The following is a 7541-nucleotide window of genomic DNA, read 5'->3' as shown; positions in this document are numbered from 1 at the left end:
GCTCGGTGGCTGCGTGCGGCCCGGGAAGGGGGCGGGGGCGCTGTGCAGGCCCGAGCGCGGCAATGATTGGTCTCGGGGGAGGGGTGGGGGGTTGCAAACCGAGGCGCGGTGGCATCCGTTGCATGATGCAAAAAGGATTGATTTCAAAAGTTGCGAGTTGCATTGGCAGCAGCCTTTGGCGCCCGGGCCACCTCCTTTTCCTCGAGCCGCTGGAAGGGCCGGGAGTGTCTGCCACATCCCGGGCGGCTGGGCCGCGCTGCACCCGCGCCGCGGTACCTGCTCCCCGAGGAGCGCTGCCGGCGGCTCGTGCTGGAAGACAATGGCTAAGAACGCAATTTGCAAAGGGGTGCGGGAGCCGAGGAAAGGCCGCCTCCGCTCCAGGGAAAGATTTGAACACACAAACGGGCGTCGGATTCACCCCGACTCCCAACTTCTCTCTCTCCTATTGTTTAGCTTGGGCCCGGACTTCATAGGAGCCTCCGTGGAAGACGCAAATGTCCTGCAAAGTTTCTCGAACATTTAATATGCTTGGCAGTCTTGAAACACCGCTTCAGGTTTCCCAGTTGCATTGTTGGTTCTTCACATGTCCGAGTAAACATGGCAGCCTAACCCTCGTATGTGTTTCAGTTGACATCGATGGGAGAGCCTCAGCTCGTGAAATAACCTTTTTCCCGATTTTCGACTTTCTGATGCATTGCTGATGAAAATAAAGCAAAATGCTTTAATGCGACAGCTTTGACGGCTTCCCTTAAAACTGAGCAGTGTAAAGGAGTGCCGACCAATCCTAGCCAGTGGGACAGCATTTTCCAGACGTATTTTGGGGAAGAAATGTGGGAAACCGAACTGTGCTTTATGTGACGCGTGAGGTTTGCAAGCTACGCAGCTGCCCTTTTCGATGTTAAAATTTCTGCTTGCCAGTTCCCTGGGGTTTAATATAGGTGTGTATCACCTCCTGTCTTTGTGTCCTTTCCCCGTACTCTACAATAAGTTTGGAAAGAACATGGTAGCTTGGGTTCTTTAATGTGATACGTTAGACTTTTGTAAGAACGGCATGACCCTGTGGTTGACAAACCTGAATTTCCCTCTAGATGACTTGGAAAGACACTCATCTCCAGGCAATACTCCATGACTCCAGAATCAGGGAAGGAGGGTAGATATCTTTATTCCCCTCTCCCTTTCTCTTTTAAAACTAATTTTGTATTTAGGACCCTGTGAGGTTTTTTTTTTTAGCAAAAAATTTCACAACTAGAAAAAATGATTTTGGGGGTTGGGAGAGGTGATGCACAGAGGTGAGTGGGTCCCTATGTGAAGATTTGTGTGTCATTCTGAGGAGTTTGGCATTTATGCCCTGGTCAGCAGAGTTTATCAGATTTGTTTCTTACAAGTTTAGCTCTGGTGACAATGGTGGAGGATACTCTCTCCCAGAAGGGAAGAGGGGCCACGTTTCTAGTGAAGAGGCTATTGTGCTGTTCAAGCCTGGAGATGCACTTGAACTGAAAGCAGGAGAATGCAGCCGGGGCAAAGGATTTGATGTGATTTTGTTTGTGCAAAATAGAGGGAGAAGCATAAGATGACCCCCAGATTTCTAGTTTTGGGGGGCTGGGTGCGTAGTGATGCTACTGACTGGTATAGGAACTACCGGAAGGCAAACAAGTTTGGGGGTGAGTTCAGCTTTGGAAATGTTAAATCTCGGGCCTGCCAGATATGCGGGGACAGAGAGTAATTGGGAAACAGTTCTGGAGCTTGGGGTGGGGGAAGGGCTCTGAGTTTGAGATGCAAATCTAGACACCATCAGCATGTAAATAGTGTTTGAAGCCTCGGAAAGAGGTGAGATTAACCTGGAGGGAGGGTTCAGGAAAAAAGTGAAAGACCTTGGACAGAGCTCTGCAAAGCTTGAAATCAGAGTGGCTGATCCCTGCTGAGTCTGTAGGAGGCGAGCATCCTCGGAACCAGCTCTTCCCCGCCCAGCCACCCGTGCTGGAGCTCTTCAGCTGTTCCAACGCTGTTCTCTTGAGTGCATTTTTAGACCCTTGATGAAGCCATAGATGCCTTGATTTATCTGGAGCCAGACTCCAACTTTGGGCCCATGCTGTCCAGGAAGCCTTTCGTCCTGCCTTCCTTTGCCCTAGACACAAGCCTCTGCCACCTGTATTGCTTTGCTGTCATGCTCCCCCCACTCAGAGTTCTGAGTCCTCCCCCAACGCTCCCCAGAACCCCTTCCGGGAAGCCACCACCCATGAGTTCTCAGGTTATACTGGCTCCATCTGAGAGATGGTTCCCCTGGATGGCATAACCTAGCTGAGGGTTATTAGAAATACCCATTTACCAGCCCCACTCAAAAGATGACATCTAGCAAGTGGCATGGGTTGAACTGTGCCACCCCAAAAGATAGTCTGAAATTCTAACCCCCGGTACCGGTGAATGTGGCTTCATTTGGAAATAAGGTCTTTGCAGATGTAACCAAGGTAAGATGAAGTCATACTGGATCAGGGTGGGGCCTAAATCCAATGGCTGGTGTCCTTATAAGAAAAGGGAGATTTGCAGGCAGTGACAAGAGGAGACACATGGGGAAGATAGCCACTTGAAGACCAGAGCAGAGGTTGGAGGATGCAGGGACCAGCCAAGGCACAGCGAGGAACCCCAGCAAACACCCGAGGCTGAAAGAGGCAGGAAGGACTCTTCTCTAGAGTCTTCAGAGGGAGAATGGCCTGCTGACGCCTTGATTTCTGACTTCCAGCCTCCAGAACTGTGAGGAAATACATTTCTGTTGTTTTAAGCTACCAGACAGAGGGGAGCTGTCCCTCAGAGAGCACAGCCAAGACCAGCGTAGGAGGAAAAGGCTTTGTATTAGTCGTCTGACTTCCAGCCTCCAGAACTGTGAGGAAATACATTTCTGTTGTTTTAAGCTACCAGACAAAGGGGAGCTGTCCCTCAGAGAGCACAGCCAAGACCAGCGTAGGAGGAAAAGGCTTTGTATTAGTCCGTTTCTGTTGCTTGTAACAGAAATACCTGAACTGGGCGATTTATGAGAAAACAAAATTTATTGCTTACAGTTTTGGAGGCAGGGAAGTCCAAAGTCCAGGGAACACAGCTAGTGAGGGTTCTGGTGGTGGCGACAGTGACCTGGGGGTTTCACATGGCAGAAAATGGTGGAGCAGAGAGACTATCCTCTCATGTGCTCTTCTTTTAAAGCCCTCAGAACTATGTCCTTGACCACCATTTTTTTTTTTTGGTCTTTTTTCCGTGTCCGGCAACGGATCGCAACCCTCAGTGTCGCCCCCGTACCGGACCGGGACCGGCAACGGGATCGCAACCCTCGGTGTTGCCCCCGTGCCTCGCTCAGCCAGTGAGCGGGAACCGGTCTGTATGTGGGATCCGAACCCTCGGCGGGAGCGCTGCCGCGCTTCCCAAGCGGCGCACTAGCGCAGTGCGCCACCGGGCCAGCCCGTTGACCACCATTTTTAATCCATTCACTACAGCATGGTCTTCAGAATCCAATCACCTCTTCAAGGCCCCACCTTTCAATTGCCATAATAGGATTTCCCACCCTCTTTACACTGTCACAGTGGGGACTAAGTTTTGGGGGGACATTCGACCCAAAGCAGGTTTTATTACTTGTAAGAAAGGAGAACACTGGGGTTGGCTCCCAAAGCAGAGTCTCCCTGAAGAAGGGAAAGAAAATGAAGTACAAAAGCTTTTTCAATTTGGATTGGTTGAACATGAGACATAGTCCATCGGTCAGTTCTGGACCTGGGAAGGAATATGGCCTTTGGGTAACAGCAGAGCTTCAGGAAGTTGTCCCACAGGCTAAATCCTGAACCCCTGACAAGTACAGGTTACAGTCCATAGGTGGCAAATTGAGACTTCCTGTCATGGCTGACCTATGACATAAAACAGGGGCAGGTAGCTGTGGAGATCCTAACTCCTCCTTGGGTGGAGATTCATGAAAGTTCATCTCTGGGGCCTGTGTTTCAGTTTCAGCCCATAAATTTTGAGGGCAGTCTAGTATTTCATGGTTCATGACTTCTTGCTGACTCCTGCAAGAACAGAAACTCAGAAGAAGGGGTTATGGCTGGTTCACCTCCTGCTTCTGACTTCTTAGCGGGATGAGTGCCTGGGTGTTTAGGAGACCCTGAAACCCAAGTTACACACCCAGTTTGTGATACTTTGGGAAAGCTAACCCAGTGGGTGTGAGGTATATGTGGTGGGCAAAGGGTGCTAAGAATCCATGTTTTGACAGCTCCCCAGGTGATCTTGATGCTTTTGAGGACCACTGCCTTAAGAATTCTGCTTCCTCTGAAACCCAGAGGGACGAGAGGACGTTCTTCTGTACCCCACTGTATTAGTTTGTTTCTGTTGATTATAACAAAATACCTGGAACTGGGGAATTTAAAAGGAAACAATTTGTATTGCTTACATTTTCAGAGGCTGGGAAGTCCAAAGTCCAAGGAACACATCTGGTGAAGGCGTGGTGACAGTGCTGCTGGGGCCTCAAGTGGCAGATGGCAGAGCAGAGTGAGAGAACTTCTCACGTGCTCTTCTTTTAAAGCCCTCAGAACCACACCCATGACAACCATTAAACCATCAACTTAATCATCTTTTCAAGGCCCTACCTTGCAATTGCCATAATAGGATTTCACACCCTCTTAACACTGTCACAGTGGGGACCAAGCCTCCAACACATTAAAATTTGGGAGGACACAATTCAATCAACTGCACCCACATTCTGCTTACCCCAAAGCAGATTGGTGACATTATTTTCCTATTGACCTGCCTCTCCCATTCAGGGCTCGTGCTGTCCAGCTTTACTACCATTTGTTGCCAGGGCAGCTGCTCTCTTACACTGTTTGAGTCATACCCATCCAAAAGTGGCCCCTGATCTGCCATCATGGGGGAAGGGGCATTCATTATCATGACCAATACCTAGTAGGCAATGGACACTCAAATCTAGTGACCTTTACCCTCATTCCACTTTAGCCACCCATTCTCATGGCCATACCATGAGCCTTCTGAGCCCTGGAAATCTTAAATACTAACACCCTCTCTCCTATCCTGTAGTCCTCTCCTTTCTGTACACCTTGACATCTGCATGACACCCCATGGGGGCCATCAGTCTCCCAAAGTGGTCCCTTCCCTTTCCATCCAGCCTGGATCCCGCCGTTAGCTCTGCAGCCTCATCTCTCCCCACCACCTTCTTTGACCATGTTCAACCTCAAATGTTCAGCCTTAAATCCCTTCCATCCACCCTTTTCTCTTCCCTTTCACTGTACTGGAGAAAACTCAGAATTTGGAGGTTGTGCCATTATTGGATGTTTGACCTCCAGTGCCAGCTGTGCTTTTCCACAACTCAGAAATCCTTGAATATGATACTCTGGATGTTCATTATTCTCCCCAAAGCCTGTTCCACACTTTACTGCCTTCAAGAGCAGATGCACCTTAAGAAGAAAATGGATGTTCCTGGGGGAAACTTCCCTAACTTTTCCACCCCAGCCCCACTCCACTCCTCTGACCACCAGGGTCAGTGTCTGAGAAAGAGGACTGCCCTCTGTCTGTCCAAGGCTGGTCCCTATCTGTATCCCAGCCCCCATCCCTCCAACAATAGCTAACCTTCGTTGAGGACTGACTACGTGTACAGTATTTTACAAGTGTCATCTCTTAGAATTCTCCCCAAAGCCCCCTAAGGTAGGTACTATTGTGTATTTTCCTTTCATGGGGGAGGAACCTGGGGCTCAGACTGATTAAGTAACTTGCCCAAGGTCACTGTCTTCTTGTGGGTTCCCCTAAAGCAGATCTAGAGACAAGGCTAGGGAGAAGGGAGTGAGTTTGGGAGATGATCCCAGGAAACATAAGTCACAAAGTGAGCAAAATGAGACAGGGAAGGGAGAAAGCCAAGAAGAATGTTGACAAGTGGCTTACCACCATGGGCAACGGGGACTAGCCCTGTTGGGGCTTCTCAGAGAAACGGTATAGAACACCCCCTGTGCAGGCAAAACAATGGGCTCACCCAAGGATTTGTTTTTTAATCTTGAAATATGATATTTTGAATATGTTGGGTTATACAAGATGTATTATTAAAATTCATTTCACCTGTTTCTTTTCATGCTTTTCAGTGTGGCTACTTGACATTTCAAGTGATGCATGTAGCTCAAATTCCCTTTCTATTGGACAGTGCTGCTCTAGAGGAGTCCACAGTCCCCAGAGCCCCAGACAAAGGCATTCAAGTACATAGGTGAGTGTTCTACAAACACTTCAAACTCAACATGTTACAGACCAAAATGAATGTTTCCCTTCCACCCCTGCCCCCCATCCCCCACTTCCTCTCTTGGCTAATGGATAATCATCTACTGCATTGCACGGTATGCTAGAATCCTGGTCGCTGTCCCCATTCGTCCCTCTCTTCCCAGTCTGGCCCCATTATTAGTCAATTCTACTTGCTCGATAGTTTTCACGTTCAAATCCTCCCTCCACTCCTTACTGTTCCTGTCTTCGACCATCGCCACATCTCTCACCTCCACTAAGGTGAATGGACCCTAGTCTGCAGTTTTTTTTGCTCTGAGTTTGGCCTGTTTGCATCGGTCCAAAGTGATTCCTGCTGCCAGAATGATATTTATCAAAGGCAAACCTGATTGTGTTCCTCCCCTGCTTAACACCGTGAAGTGGCTCCCAATGTCTGCGGCTCCGGTCCTCGTGCACGGGTCCACATGGATGAGTTTAGGTCATGCACAGAAGAACATTTCATTTTTATAGTTGAGTATTCATAGAAACGCCCACTGGAAAGCTGTAACTAGCATATAAAACCTGTGATTTCACAGACATCATTGTTCAGGAAAAGAGTGAGCCAATTTAAAGAAAAGTTTAAAGACACAATAGCATAGGCTAAGGGAATAGCATTGGCCAAGAAATAATAGCTACAGGATACATTTCAGACTCCTTTAAACTGTAAGAAACAAAACCAAACCATAACAAACCTTCATGATTGAAGGTTTTTATGCTCTAAAGTAATCTCTGTGTTTCCCTCTTCCTGTTCCTCCGCCGTACAATCATACTGAGGTGCTTCCAGATCTCCGGGCTCACTTTTCTTTCTCCACTCAATGTTCCAGCAAGTACTATTCCTTTGCTTGCACTTTCTTGCCCCCCTGCCTTGGTGAATGAGAATGATAACTAAGCCTATAAGATTCAGCTCCAAGATTCTTCTCTTGGAAGAGTTCTCTGGACACTCTAGGGAAAGTGAACTCCTACCTTTGATAAGCAAAATAATGGTTTCCCAAAGATATCCTCATCCTAATCCCCAGAACCTGTGAATATGTTGCATTACATGGCAAAAGGGGCTCTACAGATGCAATTATATTAAGGGTCTTAAGATGAGGAGACCGTCCTGCATTATCCAGGTGGGCTCAATGTCCTCACAAGGGTCCTTATAGGAGAAAATGGAGGCAGGAAAATTCATAAGAAATGGATTCTCCCTTGGGCCGGCCCGGTGGCGCACTGGATGGGTGCGCCGCTTGGGAAGCGCGGCGGTGCTCCCGCCCGAGGGGTCGGGT

Source organism: Galeopterus variegatus, unplaced genomic scaffold (assembly GCF_000696425.1).
Source record: "Galeopterus variegatus unplaced genomic scaffold, G_variegatus-3.0.2 Scaffold180, whole genome shotgun sequence".
Lineage (NCBI taxonomy): Eukaryota > Metazoa > Chordata > Mammalia > Dermoptera > Cynocephalidae > Galeopterus > Galeopterus variegatus.
Note: the sequence above shows the minus strand (reverse complement) of the source record.